Below are 22617 nucleotides of genomic sequence, written 5' to 3'. Positions count from 1 at the left end.
TGGATCTGCTGGTGTTATAGAGAGAGGCTGGGACTTTTTTTCCCTTGGAGCAGAGTACGCTGACTTTATTCAAGTAAACAAAATCACGAGGGATATGGATAAAATGAATACTCACTGACCTTTTCCATGGGTAGGATTGTAATACTAAAGTTGAGAGGGATGAGATTTAATAAGGGGCAACATTTTCACTCAGAGGATAGTCTGAATTGGGAATGCTGCCAGAGGAAGCTACTGAAACAGATAAAATTATGACTTTCAAAAGGCATTTGGAGAGATATAAATGGATAGGGATATGAACAGATGAGGCCAGAATACCAATTTGATTGGCACAGAATATACACTAGACTGGTTCTAGAAATAGCGCGTTTGTGATGAGGAGCTAAGCAGACCAGCACTCCATTCTCGCAGTTTCAAAGGGAAAGAGGGGATCTTATCAATCTTTACAAAATTGTTTTAGGATAGGCCTGCTGAAGAGAGATGCTCATCCCAAATGAGCTTTTGAGGACCAGTCACAGTTTGAGAATAAATGATAGGCTGTTCAGGAATTGGATTCACTGGTGAATCTATGGAATTTACTACCAGAAAGGGCTGCGGATGTTCATTGAATTAATTCAAAATAGCAATCAATAGATTTCTGGATATGAAAGGATAAACGGTGTGGCGTCGGGGAACAACATCAGGTTCGGCATTGGCCACACCGACACTTGCAGTAGGGTAAACTCACGTGATTAATTCTATTTACAGCGGTAAGAAAGTCCAGGACCACATGAGGGCGCTGTCCATCACCATCAGAGCACATGTGTGATGATGCTGGCCATCTCAGGCTTCTCCCGGCAGCTTAGTCCTGCACTGGTCTTCGAAGGAGGTGGTGTGGCGATCTCAGGCTTCTTCCTGCAGTTGCTCCTTGCCTCGAGCAAGTGCCGATGGTACAGGTTTCTTCCTGGCAGCTCAGCTTTGAGCTTGAAGAGGCAACGCTGGCAGTCTCTGGATTATCCTGGTGTCCAGACTTTGCCTCTGTGGCTGCAATCCCTCGTTGGCTGGGGCAGGAAGAGGTTCTGGTGTCTCAGGCTTGCCCCAGCCACTCAGTCTTGGCCTCGAGTAGAGGTGCTAGCTGTCTAGGGCATCTTCCCGGAAGTCCAGCCTTGACCCTGACCGATAGCACTGGTGGTCTAGGGCTTTCCCCAGTGGCTCAGTCTTCCTCAAACCTGCAACAGGCAAACACAGCTAGCAGGGAGGTGCTTAATTCGGTCTCCCTTCCTCGCTTTCTTTATTACTTCCTCTTCTGTCATTCTCTCACCTTCTCCCAGTCTGTCTCGAATGCCTGGGTTTTATAGGGAGAAGGCTGACAAGGTTCAGGTGGCTAACCAACATCAGCTAATTGAACCGAGCTATTACCAGTGATGCTGGGGACTGGCTCTCCTGGCTTGGCAGTCAGTGATAGGGTTCAGCAACATACAAGGAATAGGGCACTGTCACAATGGATTTTAAAGCAGAAAGACATGGAGCCCTGAATGGAGCAATAAACTCAAGCATTTGAATGATGCTCCTAGTCCTTAAACACCTTTGAAAGGAAATCTACCTTTCTGATTGGGCCTAGCCCACAGGAACTCCAAATCCATATCAAGATGATTGATTCTCTCAAATGGCCCAGAAAGTCACTCAGTTGCACCATAAACACCAAGTTAAAACAGAAGGAATATAAACTGGATGGACCACCTGACTGTTGACCAAAGTAATACATCCAGATTCTGGGAAGTCTCTCTTAGTTCAGTTAACCTGTAAATCCCCCCTTCACAAACACCTGGGAACAGAACGGGGAGAGCAATCCAAAGTCTAGTCAAGCAAAACCTGTCATAGATGCCTCCAACTCAATCCCAGGGGACTTCACATGCCAGCAGCAGAAGAGACCTCCCAAATGTGGCAGCATAATTATACACAATGCCCATCGCAAAGGACGTCTTGGTAGCACTGCCACGATCAGATGGGCTGAGTCATGAAGGACAAGTGCCAGACTTGGTGTGTAGAAGAGAGTGCAGAATCAAAATGAGAAATAAGCCTATTTGACCTCTTTCTTATCAGTCGACCAGTTGCAGAGTCTCATGTCCATGGTAACATTGGTGGATGAGACCACGGTACAGTCCCATTTTTACATCAGGGATACCCTCCAGTGTGTTGAGGTACCACAACTATGCTAAAGAATGAGCATCTATGAAATGTTGTTATCCATCAACAGGAGAAAAATCATATCGCCATAGTCTGTAACCTTATGGCAGCCCCTATTCCTCATTCTCCTATTCTTATCAAGCCAGAGGATCAACCTTGTTTCACTGATTTATACATAAGAACAAGCTTAGAGCAGCAACGTGCGTTTCTAAAACTGAATGTCAGCCTACTGAAGTTATAACACTAAACAGCGTGCGTGTTAAATAACAACAAAATCAGCACGCAATAGGCAGAGCTAAGTAATAACGCAATAAACAGCAAAGTCAAAAGGTCATCAGTTTAGTTTAGAGATACAGTGTGGAAACTGACCTTTCGGCACACCAGGTCCGCGCCAACCAACAATCACCTGTACACCAGTTCTATCCTACCCAATTAGGGGCAATTACAGAAACTAATTATCTTAAAAACCTGCAAGTCTTTGTAATGTGGAAGGAAACTGAAACACCCGGAGAAAAACACAGTGCACAGGGAGAAGGTGCAAATTCCACACAGACAGCACCCAAGGTCAGAATTGAACTGGGGCCTCTAGCTCTGTGAGGCAGCAACTCTACTGCTGCGCCATTGTACTGCCCTATCAATCGTCCCATAGTCAATCATAAATGGTGACGGACAATTCCACAACAGCAAATGTTGGCTCTGAGAACATCCTCATCCTTGACTACCTTGGCAAAGATGAATTATGAAGTCTAGTTCGAAGCATTCATATTCTGCCAGAAGGGCAGAGTGGAAATGATCTTTGCTTCCTCCAGAGATCCCACCTTCGCATAAGCAAATCAACAGACAATTCAGCTCACTCCACATATTATCATTTAACAACGAAGAGCAATGGATGCAAAAATAAGGCAACTAGATCAGACAACATTATAGCACTCCAGAACTAATTGCACCTCTCGCTCAGCTGTTGCAGTACGGTTGCAATACTGGCATCTACTAACAATGTGGAAAATTGTCCAGATATCCTGCTCACATAACGCAAGACAAATCCCATCTGGCGAATTACTGCACAACTCTCAGCCATCAAGTGATGGAGGATGTTGCTGACGGTGCTGTCAACTGGCTCTTACTTATCAATGACTAGCTCATCAATGCTCAGCTTGGAATTTGCCAGGATCCTCTGCACAGCCAACGTAGATCATAGAGATTAATTCCACAGATGAGGTGAGAATGGCTGCCGATGATATCAAGGCAGTATTTGACCAAGTGTGGCATCAGCAGAGCCATCTCCATTATCAAGGACCACTATCATCCATCGCACCACATCTTCTCCATTCTGCCATCTGGGAAGAGGTACAGGAGCATCAGCTGCAAAACCAGCAGGATGCTACACAGCTTCTTCCCACAGGCAATAAGACTGGTTAACGGACTGTGTCTCCTCCCCATACATCATATACCAACACATCTAACCTCGCCCATACTTTGACAGCTCGGCACCTGTCAAAGTAAAGCCACTGTTCGGTCTGAATGTCTGTTTTTATTTCAATTTTTAGGCCTACTTTTAGAAATGGCAATTTTAATTTTTTTTAAAGCTATATGTATTTATTCTGTTTTTATTAACCGCACCGATGGGAACTGATTGAGAAACAATTTTTTCGTTTCATCTGTGTATGCAAGTACTCAGTTAAAATGACATTAAAGTAAATACTGAATACTGAATCAAGGAAAAACTTAAGTCACCAGCCACAAGGTGAAAATACCCCATTTGGAGTCACATTGTGCACAAAGGAAGATGGTTGCAGTGGTTAGAAGTTGATAATTCCAGCCTCTGGTCATACACTCATCTTCAGCAGATGGATCGAGTTCTTCTATGCATCACAAGATCAAATGCCGGAATGTTTGTGCAAGGGTTACATTATTCGATGAGGAGTTACAATGAAGCAACCTTGTTTGTATGCAGCATAATCTAAACAAAGTACTCTCTTCATCCACCCAGCCTGAAACATTCAAGCCACAAAAATGCCAGGCCAGACTATCAAGGCATAGTCTAATCACCTACAGTGCCATCCATAATGTTTGGGATAGAGACCCATCGTTTATTTATTTGTCTCTGTACTCCACAATTTGAGATTTGTAATAGAAAAAAAATCACATGTGGTTAAAGTGCACATTGTCAGATTTTATTTCGGAGTCACATGAGTGATTCCGTGAAGAGCCCGCTCAGCACGCATGCGCGGCATTACGTCCAGCAGAGCAACAGCGGCGCAGCGGGAGTCAGGCGCTCCCGCTACGGAGGTGAAAGAACGGACCGTCAGGTAAGCTGAGGTCGGGTTTTTCTTTCACAGGGAGCCATCTGCTGTCCGGCAGAGAAGAAAGGCTCTAGAACAAACCTGTCCCCCGCTCGACTCCACGGAGGAGCGTTCCGTCTGGGGGGGGGGGGGGGGCAGCAACAAGGTGGTAGGACCGCTTACCCGGCGCTCCGTTATCCCGACACCGTGCCATGCCAAGCCCTGCTAGCGCCTGAGCAGCGGGCTGGAAGTACCGCCACGGAAGAGGCGTCTGGCCGGTGGCTCCGACTTGTCGGACGGGGACGTCGCTCCAACCGCGCGGGGAGGGGAGAGACAGCCGCCTGAGCAGCATGGAGCGACTCTTGGAACAGGAGCTCCAGCGAGACGCGCTTCGTGAGGGGCGCTCTCACAGGGGGAGTTCAGGCACTCCCTCCACAGTGCCTTGTGCACTGCCCATCGCTTCCTCCTCACCCAAGGGTAGCTTTGGTGACCAGGACTGGGCTGGTCAAGAACAGGGGCAATGGCTGAAGATCTCGGGAGTATGCAAGGGGTGCAGGAACAGGAAGAGCTGCTAGGTGTGGTGGACAGCATCGTGCGACGTGCATGAAGAGCGATGGCGCGGTGATTATATAATAACTACATAATAAAGACCTTTTTTACCCCAAAAAAAATTTACTCAAAATAACATCTGAAACATAAACTACATATTTATTAACCTGATGGAAAATCCAAAAAAATAAAAATCGAAAATTTGGACCCAGACCTCCTCAGTCGCGCTCAATTGCCCCCCTTAAAAATCAAATTGCCCCCCCCCCGTGGGGCGTACGCCCCACGTTGGGAACCACTGCCCTAGAATGATGGTGCAAATACAAATTTATATGAAGAATATGACACAAGTACACATCGCCACAATGTTCTTCCTTATTGCCTAAAGATATTGATCATGGCATCCTGCAGTAATAATTTCTACGCCGAACTAATGTTTTCTAACCTGTGTTCACTTTGTGCATGGTATAAGACCATAAATAACATGGCCCAGACATCTCACATCCAGTTCCTACTGATTCACAGCTGATTAATCTCAGACAAATCTTTCATATACTCCTGCACTGAAGAACAGAAACATATAGAACCCACAAAAATGCTGGGGAAACTCAGCGGGTAAGGCAGCATCTATGGAGTGAAGGAATAGGTGACGTTTCGGGTCGAGACCCTTCTTCAGACTGATGTGGAGGTGGGGGGCCGGAAGAAGAAAGGAAGAGGCAGAGACAGTAGACTGTGGGAGAGATTGGAAGGAGAGGGGAAGGAGGGAGAAAGCAAGGACTACCTGAAATTGGAGAAGTCAATGTTCATACCGCTGGGGTGTAAACTACCCAAGCGAAATATGAAGTGCTGCTCCTCCAATTTGCAGTGGGCCTCACTCTGGCCATGGAGGAGGCCCAGGACAGATAGGTCTGATACGGAATGGGTGGGGGAGTTGACGTGCTGAGCCACTGGGATAAGTTGGTTAAAGCGAACTGTGCGGAGGTGTTGGGCGAAGCGATTGTCAAGCCTGCTCTTGGTCTCATCACTGTAGAGCAGTTGACACCTAGAGCAGCGGATGCAATAGATGAGGTTGGAGGAGGTGCAGGTGAACCTCTGCCTCACCGGGAAAGATAGCTTGGGTCCTTGGATGGTCAAGGGGGGAGGTAAAGCGACAAGTGCAGCATTTCCTGCGGTTGCAAGGGAAAGTAACAGGGGTGGGGGTGGTTTGGGTGGGAAGGGATGAATTGAGCAGGGAGTTACGGAGGGAGCAGTCTCTGCGGAAAAGCCAAAAGGGGAGGAGATGGAAAGATGTGGCCACTGGTGGGATCCCATTGGAGGTGACGAAAATGTCAGAGGAATATCTGTTGTGTGTGACGACTGGTACGGTGGAAGGTGAGGACAAGGCGGACTCTGTCCTTGTTATGAGTGGGGGGGATGGGGAGTGAGAGCAGAGCTACGGGACATAGAAGGGACCCTGGTGAGGGCCTCATCTATAGTCGTTCCCTAAAGAATGAGAACATCCTGGGTGCAGATGCGGCGCAGACGGAGGAATTGGGAGTATGGGATAGAGTCCTTACAGGAAGTAGGGCGGGAAGAAGTGTGGTCCAGATAGTCAGTGGGTTTGTAGTAGATGTCGGTCAGTAGTCTGTTACCTGCGATGGAGATAGTGAGGTCTAGAAACGGTAGGGAGATGTCGGAAATGGTCCAGGTGAATTTGAGTGCCAGATGGAAGTCAGTGGTGAAGTGGATGAAGTCAGTGAGTTCTGCATGGGTGCAGGAGGTAGCACCAATGCAGTCATCAATGTAGCGGAGGTAGAGTTCGGGGATAGGGCCACGGTACACCTTGAACAGGGATTGCTCGACGTACCCTACAAAGTGGCAGGCATAGCTGGGGCCCATACGCCCGCCCATAGCTACCCTTGGATTTGGAGGAAATAGGAGGAGTTAAAGGAAAAGTTGTTATGGGCAAGGCCCAGCTCCGCTAAGCAGAGGAGTGTATCGGTAGGTTGGTTCTGCGGTCAAGGAAGAAACGGAAGTCTTTAAGACCCTCCTGGTGGAGGATGGAGGTGTAGAGTGACTGGACATCCATGGTGAAGATGAGGGAATGGGGGCCTTGAAAACGGAAGTCATGGAGGAGACGAAGAGCGTGTGAGGTGCCTTGGACATAGGTTGGGAGGGATTTGACCGGGGGGGCGGGGGATAAGATGGAGTCGTGGTATGCGGAAATAAGTTTGGTGGCACAAGAACATGCAGAAACAATGGTTCAGAAATAAGAACCCTGTTCCTAATGTCAGATCTCCTTCCACACGGATTACAGATTGACTGTGGCATTCCCATTATAATGTTCCTATTTAACAATCTCTGGTTGCAGTGATGCGCGAGGTGCTAGTTGAGTGAGGAACCCGAAAGCCTGGGAACCATGGGCCTGCAATATTAAATACACAAAACATTGTAATGTACAGTACTGAATTGAACACTGACCACAGGAAAAATCCAGCATTGCAAGAACCTTAACAGGTGGGAACATAAGGATAAGTGCGGACCATTTGGGCACTTGTAACTGTCTCATTTCCACTGGAGGGGTGTTGTTGACTGGTCAAATGGCGAAGAAGACTCAGCCACCTTTCTCCTCAAACACTGGGTCCTGAGTTTTGACCTGGTTGACAGAGCACAAGTTGAGAATGGAATCTGGGATATTCCTGGTCAACATCATCCCCCTAAGCTGGCTTTTGTTCTTGTTTCCATATTCCTGCTTTCACCCTACCGCTAGTAAACAAATTCCACCCATGAGACAATGATGCCCCCCAGTGTGTCAGGAGGTATGTAAATGATGAATTGAGAGAATTATTAGAATTATAAGAACTGGACTCCACAAGTCTGCTGCATCACTCAACGAGATCACAGTTGATATGATCAAAGTTTGTTTCTTTAATGCCCTTACCTAACAAAAGGAATTACATTGTCACTTGATACACACCCTTCCAAGAAGTATGTTCAAGATTTCCACTAACCCATGTGTGAACAATCACCTTCCACCTTCAACCCTGACTGGCTAAAGTTAACCCTTCTGTGCTGCATTCCAAGTCAGACAAACCACCACAGTGTTTCCAATCATTTTAAATATCTCAAAATTGCCTCTTGGCCTGTCAAATTGAATATCAACCCAAATAAATCAACCTTTCCCCAAAACGTAATCCTTCTGTGAACACAACACATTTAGATTCACTGTGCGGGAAAGTGTGATATGCAGTTGTTGAGAGGTTTTGTTGGTAGAATTTGTTCATCAACTGGAGCAGACCAAAACTTGACGTATATCATTGGGTGTGGTGAAACCCAAGCACAAAATTGAATCCATTTGTATACCAAACTTTAATTAGTTTCTGTACTGGCTGAACATTTTCAAGCAGAATTTTTGGTCTTGGCTTTCACTTGTTCAAAGCTGAAGCAGGTTGATCTTTCAATGAAATGATGCCTTGACCCATTTTGTTCCTATTAAATATTCTCTATTTTCCCACCAATGGTTTTATACCATGTTATTTCAATTGATGGCTAGTGCTGGCTGTGGCCCTATAACTTCAGGCCCATCCCATTCAAAGCATGAAATCCGAACATTCCCAGTTCCCTTCCCCAAGGGGCGGATGTGCTTTGGCCCAGGTTCTGTAAATCTCTCCATCTCTTTCTCCTCTTAGGTGTTCTACTGCTTTGAACAAAACCGTGGCCACCAAATCTAAATCAGTTTAGTTTCAAACTTTGTTTCAGACTAGTGCTGTCATGCACCTTAATCGCCACACAATACTGAAGGTGTCAACACAAAAGCAAGCAGTTGTTTGCTGTGAAGAAACCCAAATTCACTTTCTTTACATAAACTTATTAGTTTTCATGCAGCCTCGCATGCTTGGTACATACAATCAGAAGGATGTGGAGGCCATCAATGGATATTTTTAGGGTGGAGATTGATAATAGACTTGATGGGCCGAAAGGCCTAATTCTGCTCCAAGAACTTATGAATCATTTTCAGGCAAAACCATGGGTCAAAAGATGTTGTTCTTTTTGGAGTGCACGGCAGCTTGCAGCTGTAAACATCTGACTGAAAGCTCAGTTTGCTCTCTCAAAGTTTCCAGTCGAGGATGTTTACAGTAGCACTTACTGTCAACCTACTCAAACAGCTGCTGCTCTGTCTGGTGTAACATGTCACACCGACCAACAGGAACAACCAGGAAGCTCGAAATGGCCTGAACACAACAGAGGAAAAAAAAACACTCAAAGGCGGTCAATGGGGCATGGAACGCCATGAGCACGTGGAGCACGAAACAAAAATGCAGGGAAGCTCTGGACGCTGCACAAGGTGGAAACAATTATACATTATGGCTTTCTTAACAGATACAGAAACGTAAAAATAAAGTGCTTTGGCCAACAACAGCAGGCAATTAAATCCTTGTAGTATGGTTAACATACACATTTTTGATGATGTGGTGGTACTGAAGGAGTCTGGTACTACAGACTCCTTCATTCCTCCCTGCACACCATAGAAACAGTACCTGAATAACTTCAATTCACAACTCCAGAGCAGTTCTTCTTCCTTCCTTGAAGCAGATGTTGGCATAATCAGGCTTTGCACAGTACGTTGGCAGAACAGAAAGTCACAGGTGCAGAGTACAAACAGCACAGCCTGCTGTGCTGCAGCATGCAATGGTATAGTCATTAAATTAAGATCATCTTGTTCCTCCCCCCTCCCCCCCCCATTACAAAACCATCCTTTAGTCTTTTACATTGTTCGGATTAAAGGACTAGTTATATTATTTCTTCTTTGGCTCTTTCTGGATGGTCTTTAATTAAATTCAAAGATGGTGCCTGGGGAGAGCTTTTCTTTCTTGCTAATCAAAACCTAAAACTTTAAAAACTGTGCCTCTAACCACAGGAGGTAGGAAACGACTTACTATTATGATGTGAAATAAGCAGTCGTTGGAATCTAGTCCACGACTTGAAACACAGGACTGTTTATCAGTAGTTCAATTTAAAAAATATATATTATTTTGCTCGAGCAGTATTTATTCCAGAAACAAAGGACTAAAAGACTAAATTTCCAAAAAGTAGGTGAAGCGGACGAATAATTCCGAAGCAGCCTGATATTGAAACTGCTATCAAAGCCTCCTGGCAACCCGCATATTTTCATTGGCTTAGTCAGTGGCAAAACAAAGCAGAGCTTCATTGCGGCAATGCAACCCTGCATTCCCCGAATGCTTTAACATTGGCCTGCTGTACAAGCTTAGAATGGGATGGACAAAACATTTTGTTAACTATCACACACGTTGTTCACCAAGACTCAATTCTAAACATTGCCAGCTGTAAACACTGAAAAACACACAAAAAACACAAAAAAATGATTTACTTGTTAGTAGTCAGCAAGTAAACAAAATGTAAAAGTTCAAAATAGTTCAAAAGCTACATTTTTTAAAGAGATTTTATCATGTTGGCACCAGGTTATAATGTTCTCAATCTCCTTTCTGTATTCCCTCCCGTCATTACTTGTTTTGTGGCTCACTACGGTGGTGTAATCTGCAAACTTGTAGGAGTATAATGGGAATATAGTAGGGGGCTGAGAACACATGTCTCTCAGAGAATTATTGTGTAGGATGATTGTCACCTGTCTTCACTGATTGTTGTCTGTAGATCAGGAAGTCGGGGATCGAGTTGTAGAGATGAGTGCTGACTACAAGTTCCACAAGTTTGGAGAGGAGCTTGGGTGGGATAATGGTATTGAAAGCAGAGCTCTAGTCTATGAATAGGAGTCTGACATAGATGTCCTTCTTATCCAGGTATTCATTTTCACTTGCAGTTCAGATAAAGGGTCCTGAACTTGAAACAGAGATTTAGTTTGTTTCTCAACTGAAGCTGTTCAGAACTGCTGAGTCCTTCTAGCATTCTCTACTATGTTTTGGTTTTCTGGCTTCAATTATTAATAACTTTTTAATATGCATATTATAAACGGTTTTAATTTAATATGTAGAATTTGTAGACACAATATGCTGAAGTAACATAGGTCAGGCAGCATTTCTGGACAAAAGGTATAGGTGATATTTCAGGTCAAGACTCTTCTTACCTGGGTAACTGGACTACCACTCTAAGATTCCAGATTACCAGTTTAGTTTAATCTACCTAATTAGCTAATAACAATATTCAATAACATAACTTACTTTTCAGCATAAACAGACCCTTTAAAATAACATATTCTACACACATTATCAATTTATCCTAATTTACCTAAATAAGTTCACTTATTGTTTTAAGACAATTCGCCAACATTGGACTTGTAAATCATAGATGATAGACACTGGTTTGGTAAATGGAGCACTTACAAGTCAACGACTTATTTCAAAGAAACTTCCAATAGCACTATGTTTTCCTACTCTTCAATATTTGCAAATAGAAATGTCAACATGAGCATGAGTGTTGAGTGTTCCTGCATTTCTCAATTAATAATCACCCCCAAAGCTCCATTAGTTAAAGGAATTAATTTATCTCAGCAGCGAAGGGGAAGTTCCTGCTCACAACCAGCACAAGGACTCACCTGACTTAGAACAATGGGGTGGAAAGAGCTTCCCAAATGCAGGGATCGGCAACAATTTTGTTGAGGAATTTGGGTACTAAGTACAATTGGATGGAATCACAAAAAAGCAGCCAACCACATCTCCACAATGAGTATGATTAACAGAATGAACTTTCAAACATCTATTAAATGCAAGGTACACAAAAATGCTGGAGAAACTCAGCGGGTGCAGCAGCATCTATGGAGCGAAGGAAATAGGTAATGTTTCGGGCCGAAACCGGTCTGAAGAAGGGTTTCGGCCCGAAACGTTACCTATTTCCTTCGCTCCATAGATGCTGCTGCACCCGCTGAGTTTCTCCAGCATTTTTGTGTACCTTCGATTTTCCAGCATCTGCAGTTCCTTCTTGAACACATCTATTAAATGCATGCAGGCTTGAGGTTATTTCTTCCCATTATTCTCAATCTCAAACATTGTAGAACAGTGGGACATTTTGTCCCAGCAAGTATCATATTTTCAATCTGCCAATTTCAATCATTCTATTGGAAGGCCAAGTTCATAGATTTAATTGACTCCAACAAAAAAGGTTTAAACTTCATTGTTTAATTCATTATTTTCCCAGTTCAACTGGCAACTTATTAAGTTAGAAAGCTGTTGCTCAAAACGCACTCTTCAGCGGTAATATTTAAACTTTGTTTTCACACATACCGAGGGTGCTTTATCAGAAAACTGTCAGGTGTGGTGTTAAACGGGAATCCACCTTCCATCTCAGGTAACCGTGGAAAGATGGTTGCACAATATGAGAAGAGTAAAGAGTTATTATCCAGGAATACTGACTACTATCTGGCCTTCGCCAAACAACAACCCACAATCAGGAAATTATCACGAGCAGTTTGAGAGACTTTCCATCATGCAAACTGGCATTTGCCATATAGCAAGAACAGTTAGACCTCCCAAGTGATGAATTGGCTATGATATGATGGGAAATGCTGCAGAAATGTTCTTTCAAACATAAGGTTTCCAATTTCAAAAAACAGATTTACTGTTGTACTCAGCAGAAATAACTCTAGTCATTATTTCAATGGGAACAAAAGATTCAGAAATCCAATTCACAACAGAATGCACTAAATGTGTAGGAAGAAACTGCAAATGCTGGTTTAAACCAAAGAAAGACACCCTAAATAAGGGGCTTGAGCTAAAACGTCACCCATTCCTTCCCTTCAGAGATGCTGCCTGTCCGCTGAGTTACTCCAGCTTTTTGTGTCCAGAATGCACTAAAACCAGTAAGCTCGCAGAATATACATGTGTAATGCCCAGATTCAACTGATCCAGCAATCAAGAGATTTAAGAGATTTCTTTGTATCAGCTGCTAAACTGATGAATTCTGTCCCTCAGAATTTCCTTCAGAAACTTTTTTTTATCACTGATGTTGGGCTCACCAACTTATAGTTCCTTGGTTTGCCTTGCAGCCCTTCTTAAAAAAAAAGGCATAACACCCTCCAGTATTCCGCGACCGCACCTGTGGCTAACAAAGCCACAATAATCTTTATGAGGGCCTCAGTAACTCCTTCCCTTGTTTCCACAACTTTTGAGTATACACTTTGTCAGGTCACAGAGATGTATCCTCCTTAATGTGCTTCAAGACCCCCAACACCTCACCTGTTGCAATGTTGACATGCTTCATGACATCACTGATCTCATTCCGAAACTCACTCGGTTCTCCACGCTATACAGATGAGAAATATTCATTGATGGCCTCACCATTCTCCTGTGGCTCCACACATAGGTAACCACATTGATCATTAAGGGAATCTATGATCTTCCAAGTTACCTTTTGTTTCCTACCTTGTAGAATCACTTAGAGAAGAAGGTCCCAACCTGAAACATAACCCATCCATGTGTCCAGAGACGCCACCTGACCTGCTGCGTTATGGCAGCACTTTGTGTTTTACTCAAGATTCCAGCATCTGCAGTTCCTTGTTTCTACTTCTCCCTTACCTTATCTGCCAGAACTATCTCATGCCCTATTTTTGCCTTGCTGATTTCCTTCTTAATGTATTCCCACATCTCTTTAATTCCTCAAGGAATTTGCTTGATCCCAGATGTCTATATCCAACGTGCTTCCTTCTTTACCTCAACCAAGGGGAAATATCCTCCCCATATCTACCATCATAGCTAAGTTGTGATCATCTATTATTCTCGACTCCTATTCTCCTCACTTGACAGACCCATCTTCCCAGATACTATTGTGTTTTGGGTTTAGGTAGTGCTTTAAGTGTTTTGATATCACATTAATTACTATAAATTACAACATTTTCCCCAACTACCAATGTCAGGAGCAATCAGCAAGTCCCTTTTTTTCGTTTTCCTTTCTTTCCTAAATATTACAGTCAACTTGTTTGTCTGCAATCGTCAGGAAATTTCCAAAAACGATACCATTCTGGAAGATCATAATCATTGCATGCAGCATCGCCATCCCTTTGAAAACTCTTGGTTTTAAACAATAAAATATTCCTGGTATTTAGCAACTTTCAGTCTCCTTAATATCTTGTGTTTTTTTTAAAACAAATTACTTATATTTATTTACTTCCTGGTCCTCCAATATTTTGGTACGTTTTGGGGGCTTTCTGTGAAGATAGACGCAAGGTGTTGTTTGAATTTTCTGTCATTTTCTTATAGCTATTATGATTTTCCAGTCTCATATGTACATTATTCTCGCTAGTCTTTCTCTTCTTAAGGTCTTACAGTATATTTTTATTCTTGCCAGATTGGAAAAGATTACGGTGTTTTTGAATGAATAATTTTCCGAGTAGCTCTTTTGTACGTTTATAAAATATATTCTGAGCTGAATAATGCCCTGGGAACATTAATCACTTTCTTAATGGGCAAAAGAATCCTCAATTTAAAGATGGTATGTAAAACAAGCCAACACTTCCTCAGTGTTTTTAATTGGAAGCCAAATCAATATACATATGATTACTTTTTGAAATAGGGCTTAGACAGGATTTTCCCAACAAATGTTACTAATCTCCTCCAACTTTATCAAAATAGTAGTGGGGAATATTGTTGACCTTATCGCCTCCAAATCTGGGGAGGTGCACATAGATCAGAAGTCCAGTGACCATGGATCAAAAATATGCAGACTGGACTAGAAGGGACTGCAAATGCTGGAGCCTTGAGCAACAAACACAGTGCGGGAGTAACTCAACTGGTCAGTCAGCATTTTTGGAGGGAATGGATAGGTGACATTTTGGGTCGCGACTCTTATTCCTTGAAATACAATATTCAGTTAGACAGAGCTGGGACATAACTGAACAGCTCGCTGAGTCTCACAACCTAATTTTACACATGCAATGTGCTCACTTTGGCAAAATATGAGACAATTATACATACCGCATTCAGTCATCCAGGAGAGAATGGTAGGTACATTTTACTCAGAAGTTACTCCAAAGCTTTCTATTGTTTCACACAATTAGATATATTCGAATTGAAATAAGAAATCCAGTGACAAATTTCCTCCATCTTCTCCATTACATGGCTTTCCTAGTAGTCATGTCAGTAATTTTAAAATCCCCAAGCAAGTCCCATCAACAGACACTGACTTTAGTGCAGCTGGGTACACAGCAAATTAAATTGGATGTGCTAATTAATAACAATTCTGCTGCTTAAGAGGGTTCCTCAGTATAAATGCCTCGAGAGTGAGTACATTTTCTGTGGAATCGGACAGTGCAGTCAGCCTTGGTTCCACCCACTGCATGTAAGTGCAAACTATTCTTTTGCATGGTCCCACTGAGCTGTAAATTATTATTTTCTAAATAGAGTTTTTTTAAGTTATTTCTAAATTTACTTCCTCCACTTTTATATTTAAGATAACAATTTGCAATGCAAAATTAAACACTCCTTTTTAGCTAATTGTTTTTAATACTGTAGATTCTAATTATGTTGAAGATAGACACAAAAAGCTGCAGTAACTCAGCAGGACAGGCAGCATCTCTGGAGGAAGCAATGTGTGACGTTTAGGGTTGAGACTCTTCTTCCTTTACATGAAAACTTATAATGTTAACATCCAAAAGATGCCTAAAATCCCATGATCCATGGAGTTAGACATGTCAACCACACTTAGAATTTCAACGGGGATTAATACAAATTTCAGGCCTGAATATGTATTTAAACTTATCTTAAGAAAGAATGAAACTGAAGTAATATATATCAAAATTTAATGCCCCTCTTGGAGTGACTGCAGGATGTCTGAAAGGGAGGGTGAACAGCCTGAGAATCTAGTACATGTTGGTACCAATAACGTGAATAAGGATGAGGTTCTGTAACATGGGTTGAGAGAGCAAGGTCGCTGTTTAAAGAGCAGGACACAAAGGGAATATTGGATTGCTTCTGGTGCTGTGAGCTAGTGAATATAGGAATAGGCTAGGTCTGATGAATGCATGGCAGCTGGGATGGTACAGTAGAATGGGCTTTAGGTTCCTGTATCTGTGGAACCATTTCTGGGTAAGACAGGATCAGTTGAAGAGGGAGGAGGTTTGTTTTAAGCTGAATGAAATCATCCTTGCTTGGGAGGTTGGCTTATGCTGTAGGGAAGTTTGGAAGTGTGGAAACAGGCCCTTCAGCCCGCGGAGTGGGCTTTTAAGAACCAATGATCGCCCATACACTAGCCATATCGTACACACTAGGGACATTTTTTACTGAAGCCAATTAACCTGCAACTTAAGCACCTGGAGAAAACCTGTGCAAACGCAGTACAGACAGCACCCATAGTCAGGATTGAACCTGTGTCCCTGGTGGTGTAAGGCAACAACTCTACCACTGCACCACTGGGCTAACAAGGAAGGGGGGAGCTTCAAATGGAAAGGTACAATAGCCTGGAGGAGAAATAGTTTGTAAGTCTAGAAGGCAGAACAAGCAAGTAGGTGAACACCAAGGGAACTCTGAGCTAAATTGCTTCTATTTTAATGAAAGGAATATCTATCAAAGAAGATTAATTACAGCTTTGCACCCAGGGGTCTACAATCCTGTTGCCGTCACCAAGGCGTGGTTAAAGGAAATGCAGCACCAGCCGATATACCATTTTTAGGGGGGGGGGGGGGGGAGGGGGGGGGTAAAAGGGGGGAGGGGGGGGGGGAGGGGGGTAAGTAAAAGGGGAGGACATATTGCACTGTCCATCAAAGATTACGTTGCTCAGTACTGAGCGAGTATAACAGTAGAAGGCACCTCAAATGAGGCAAAAAGGGTGTCACCACTTTGCGGGTAAACAGACCACCCAGCGGCCAACAGGAGAGTGGAACAGAAAAATTGACAGATGTCAAATAAAAGAGATACAATAAAATGGGATACAAGGGTTATCAATTTTCCGAATATTAATTAGGATTGCTTTCGTGTGAAAAGCTCGGGGGGGGGTATTTGGAGGTGTGGAGGAGAACGCTTTGATTGAACGCTTTGATTGATGCAGTATATATATAGCTGGTCCAACAAGGCACATTATCCCGGGGGAAATATCTAAACAGCTGATCAAGTGGAGGGAGAGTCCGCGGAGGGTCGTGTTAGAGATGATGTCATTTACCCTGTACACTTTAATGCGGTTACGGGAAAAGCATAGGGATGAACTAGGGAAAAACGGTCTTAAATTGGGAGGGGCAAATATTCCAATTTAATTGAAAGGGTGATTCGGATTATTAATGATCACCTGGGAAGACGGGTTCACGATGTGATGCAGATGTATTAATTGATTTACATCGATTATAGTGACTTCTAGCTCTCCGTTTTCATGGTAACAGAGTTGACAAGTTCGTTGCACAAATTCTGCGCGAGTTTACTTCTACACTCCGATATTAAATAGACACTTCCGGATGATGGTTTAGCGAGAACAAATTAAAGTACAGTAAAAGAACCGCTAAAGTAATGCATGCGTTGGTTTGCGGAATTATTGCGGTGAATTGTCGAAAGGAAGTTCCTCTCACCTGTGTTTGCACCACGTCCTCCGGGAACTCTTCTCAAGGTCGCCCTGAGTTTCCGAGTCCTTCAGAAACAACACACGAACTTGAGTTCCTGATGGGGCGGGCCGGGGGGGATGCCGAGCTTGTGGGGTGATGTTCCTCTCCCTTGTACTGAGCTTCCCCCCGGGAGCTATTCACTCAGTCAATCTGTCCCATGCCCGCCGAGCGGAGTGTGTCCTTCACCGCTGACAGCCGCGTCCCCACCCCCCACCTTTCGGGCACAGCCCCATAGTCCCAAAGTGTCCCCCAGCACGGGAAAGCCGTCCCAAATGAGGAATGGGGGAGGAAAGGGGAAAGGAAGGGGGTGAAAGAAGGGGGGAAGGATGGGGGAGGGAGGAAAGGAAAGAGGAGGGGTAGAAAGGAAGGGGTTGTGCGGTGCGGTGCAGAAAAGGCGGTGGATATCAGTTATCCTTCGCCCTTCACCTGGTCACAGGACCAGCCTCACAGCAGTTACCAGCCTGCTCTTGGACAGTTCCTAACCGGGCTGGTTAGTCCGGCTGCAGGCGTTTGCCCGCGGAAACTTTAAAGAGTCAAGGAGGACAAGCCTCGATTCCCGCCTCTCGCCATTTTCTTTACCCTTTTTCTTCACCCCCTCCCTCTACACCCACCCCGACCGACACTCTACCTCCCCGGCCCCGGCCCCTGCCCCGGCCATATCGCCAGCACTACACAGTAGGAAGGCGCTGCGTTACCCCGCGTCCAAACTGTTTGTCATAGTCTGTGATTAAAGGAACATTGGAAAAAGAGAAGGCTCAGGTAAAAATCAAACGATTCTCAGTGATTCCGATAAAGCACTGAGGGGTTAAACGCGGTGAAGGGGCTGTTGTTGCAACTTGAGAGTTGGCAATGTCATTGCACAGCGGGGCATGTTGGGTGGGTTTTGTTAACGATGCATTTTACTGCTCTAATAATGCTCCGAAGACCAGTGAGTAACACGACCCTTGGGCGGGAGACACCGAACAGAAACGCCTCAGACAAACACTCATTTCCTATTCCCAGCGCCTTTCCCCCCTAATCCTAATCTCTCTCCCCCCTCCCCCCCCCCTTGTTCAACCTGAACTCATGAATTTTAAATAGCTAACAGATATATGAATTCTCCAATTGTAGGTGACCACAACCTTCTTCCTTCATACTCCACCCCTCCCTCGACTCCCACCTATTTATTCCCCCCTCTACTTCCTTCCTTCCTCTAGCTTCACAATTCACAACTCTTCAATCCCTTTATCTTCCGCCTTCTGTTTTGTAATATCTTGTCTGAACTATCCGCCTATAACCCCCTTATCCACCTCTTACTTGTTAGGCTTTATCCTGACCCTCTTCTCTTCCTGCTTTCCTTCTATCCCCTCGCCCCCATTCTGAAGAAGCATCCCGACCGGAAACATCACCTATCAATGTTTTCCAGAGATGATGCCTGACCCGCTGAGTTACTCCAGCACTTTTATATGTTTTTTTTGTAAACATACATCTGCAGTTCCTTGCTTCTCCTTATTATTAGTAAACTCGCTCTTCTTCCAGATGGCCAATCAAGTAAACTTGACCAATCGGCTGCTGAGGCTGAGAGCAGGACCGGTGTTTTCTTTGAGTCGGAAAGGTACATGGACTATCAAGATTCAAATTCAGGATCTCATTTAAAAAAGCTCATGGCTATTTCGCCATCATTTTGTATATGTGAAGCAACACAAAAATCCCTCCACTTCCTCGCTCCTCAGACCTGGTCCTTTCCAGGCTCCGTAAGTAATATATATCCTTGCATCGTGCAACGACCAGAATCTTCACAGAGCCCATTTGTCCTTTCCCAGCCTCTACCTAACTAACCAAATGTGTCTGACATTTTCCATGAATATTTCATATCTTAATAGATCTGTCAACAATTTAAAAAAAAGATTCATTAACACTTAGAGTGCTTACACAGTTTGCAGTTATTTACAAATATACTTAAAAACACTGGCATCCTTGTCCAGGTACACACCAGCCCCCGTGGCACCTCCCGCTTCCGGAAGTCCTCCAGAGACCTGGTGCTTTCTATGGACGAACACCAGGCACAGACATACCCTCATGAATAGAGCCCTTGGCAGCCCAGTCCCTGGAACTTGGTGAGACTCAGACAGATATGAGGAAGTCCTTCAAATACCCACTCCTGTCCAGGCGCCCAAAGATCAGGAGAGTGCAACTGGAGTTGGAGGAGTACCCTTTTCAAATGCCGATTGTGAAGAAAGTGCACTAAATGCAGTTATCCCTGAATAGCAGAATAATTAATTGGTCTAGGTCCCCCAGTGATTGCTAAAGCAATGGCATTTGCCACTGAATTCAAAGCCAACTTGCCCACAAATCCTGATCAAACTGTGGCAAGTTTCAATCTATCGATTTGACGTAGCTGTGGCGAGATTTCAGGTCACTATGGTACTTTTGGTTCTTTAGTCAACACCATTTTTGCCTCTTAGTTCTTGACCCCCTCTACCAATCAAAATAGTTCTCTCTATACATTATCGCTATTACCTTAGTGATTTTTAAACGCCTCAATTAGATCTCCATGAAATCTTATCTATTCCAAGGAGAACCACTCTAAATGCTCCAGTCTACCTATGTAACTAAAGTCCTTCATCCCTGGAGTCATTTTGGGTGATCCTGTCTTGATCCATTAGATTTTGGCTAATCATTTTTTCATCCTCCATTAGGTCTCCATTAGATCCAGTGCCACAAGTGGCCGAACCCGTGGAACAGTGGCGCAGAGCAGCAATGGAGGACACCACCACATCGCCTAGCCAGGACGACTCCAGCAACGACAACCCCTGCAACTGACCCAGAGCCATGCCAGGACAGTGGGACTCGATGGCCAAGTTAAGACTGACATTTCAAAAAAAATTCAGACATGAAGGGTACTAGATGGCACCTAAAACATGGTGTTGTGTATGGACTCGGTGTGGTCTACTACCCTACACACTTATACTTGGTATGATTGCAGCTGCTAATGTATAGCACGATTGTAACTGAATTGCATTCAAAAATAGTAAGATCAAACGAGAACTTACCAGTTTGAAGTTTGATCTGTATTTTATGAGGAGTTACGATGAGGGATTACGTGAAGAACCCCGCCAGGACGCATACGTGTCATTCTTCAAAGCAGCGGTGTGAAATCACAGATAACTGTAATGACTAAACATAGTAAGATTAGAGAAGAGATACCAGTTAAGTATATGATCAGGGTGGGAGCGGAGGGCACGTAATCCCTCATCGTAACTCCTCATAAAATACAGATCAAACTTCAAACTGGTAAGTTCTCGTTTAATCTTACTATTTTACTTCGGAGTCACGTGAGTGACCACGTGAAGATTTTAAAGCTCTGTGATTTCATGCCGTGGAAACGAGTCCATGCATCACGTCTGCCTTGACTGTGGGAGGAATTGTGTTAACATAATTTGGACATGAATTCGACATTGAAATCATAAAAAGTTTTAACACAAATTTATAACCCCTTTTTATGGGTTTAAATTAATTTACAGAACTTAAATTGTTTCTGCAAACGTTCCAGGTTTCATTACTGGTTTATTATAAAATAATTGGAATGTTTTCCCCTCCAGACCATCCTGCTGCCTTGAGGATTTGGTCCATTGGAACATCCAAATGTATCGCTGCCGATGTAGCTGCAGCCCTGGTGGAAAGAGATTTTTAAAATTAGTATCCACCCCAGCCTGTGTTAGCACCTGTTTCAGCCATCTTGAGATGGTCTGGCCCATCACTCTTGGTGTGGTTTCTAGTGGCTGCCAAAATGTGCCTTTTCATTGCCTCTTAGGATTTTCGTTTTCTCCATGTATAACGACGATGTCTTATTATACACAGACGGTCATCTGTTGGGTATGACCTAATTGTATATTGAGGCCTGCTGATCCCTTTTCTGTTCTGCTTACTATCTCATAAATATGAAACGTAATATTTTCTGTTGAGGAAGTCATGTTGTCCAGTCTAGATTTTTCAGTGACTGTATCCTCTGTGCCGTGACCAATGCCATTAGCATGACTGTTTTTAATGTCAGTCTGTGTAGGGAATTAACTGTTGCTGGAAACCAATTCCTGAGCATCTTCAGGATTATTCTCACATCCCATATTTGGGAGTATCTGGTTCCCCTCATAGGTTTTGTACCAGTGGGTGAGTCCCAACAGTGTAATGGTCTGTCCCCTGCCATAGGTAAGTCGATAGGGCACTTCTGACGCAGTTGATGGCACTGTAACTGAGCCCCTCATCATAGTGGAGGCCTGCCCCCCCCCCCCCCCCCCCCCCCCCCCCCCCCCCCCCCCCCCCCCCCCCCCCCCCCCCCCCCCCCCCCCCCCCACCCCCCCCCCCCCTCAGCGAAAATGCATCTGTCGCCACTGCTCCAGGGTCTGGTTCCCATGTAACATAATTTGATAACTGGTGGTTAAGTGTGGATGTGAATAAATCGATATCTGGTGTTCCATATTTTGCTGTGATATCAGCAAATACTATTTTATTCAACATCCATTTGGTGTTTTCATTAAATTTGCGTGACCTGGTGTCTGCCACTGAATTTAGTCTTCCTGGTAGGTAAGTGGCTGATATCCAAATATCTCTCTGGATACACCATTGCCAATTTGTATAGCCAGATTGTCACATGATGTTGATTTGTTTCCACCCTGTGGTTAATGTATGCTACCATGGTGGTATGGTATTGGTGGCTCCACACCCAAGTGCACTGGCATCAGTTTGTAGTACCATGGAAGGGTTACTGACAATGATTGGATTGGTACAAGGCCAGATGTTATCTATCCACCATTTTAGTTCCATTTTATCTTGATTGGTAGTTTCGCAGATCTGTCAAAGTGACCTGCATAATTTAGAGTGCTTGTATTTTGCCCTCTGTAAGTTTTGGTAATGTAAAGGTCCAAATTGTGTGACTGGAAAGGCAGCCATCATTATGCCAATTACTTTTGCTACCAATCTGATGGATGGTTTGCTGATGTCAGTGAGGTTATTGCAAGCCTCTATTAAATCTCTAACCTTTCCCGTAGGCAGAGTCACCGACATGTGAACTGAGTCAATGGTGAAACCCCAGGTAGTCCATGGTAGTGGAAGGCGTTAGTTTAG

General features: G+C 44.0%; 1 long non-coding RNA gene across 1 annotated transcript; it reads left to right on the top strand.

The window, feature by feature from the left end:
* The first annotated feature begins 17817 nt into the window (after nt 1–17817).
* On the top strand, nt 17818–21769 carry LOC129697489 (uncharacterized). The gene is made up of 3 exons (XR_008723531.1): nt 17818–18276; nt 19036–19111; nt 20196–21769. It is a non-coding gene; the product is annotated as an uncharacterized LOC129697489 (long non-coding RNA).
* The last annotated feature ends 848 nt before the right edge of the window (nt 21770–22617 follow it).

The sequence above is a fragment of the Leucoraja erinacea genome, chromosome 5, assembly GCF_028641065.1.
Source record: "Leucoraja erinacea ecotype New England chromosome 5, Leri_hhj_1, whole genome shotgun sequence".
In the NCBI taxonomy this organism is placed as follows: domain Eukaryota; kingdom Metazoa; phylum Chordata; class Chondrichthyes; order Rajiformes; family Rajidae; genus Leucoraja; species Leucoraja erinaceus.
The sequence above is the reverse complement of the archived record's forward strand: the minus strand, read 5'-3'. Positions and strand labels throughout refer to the sequence as shown.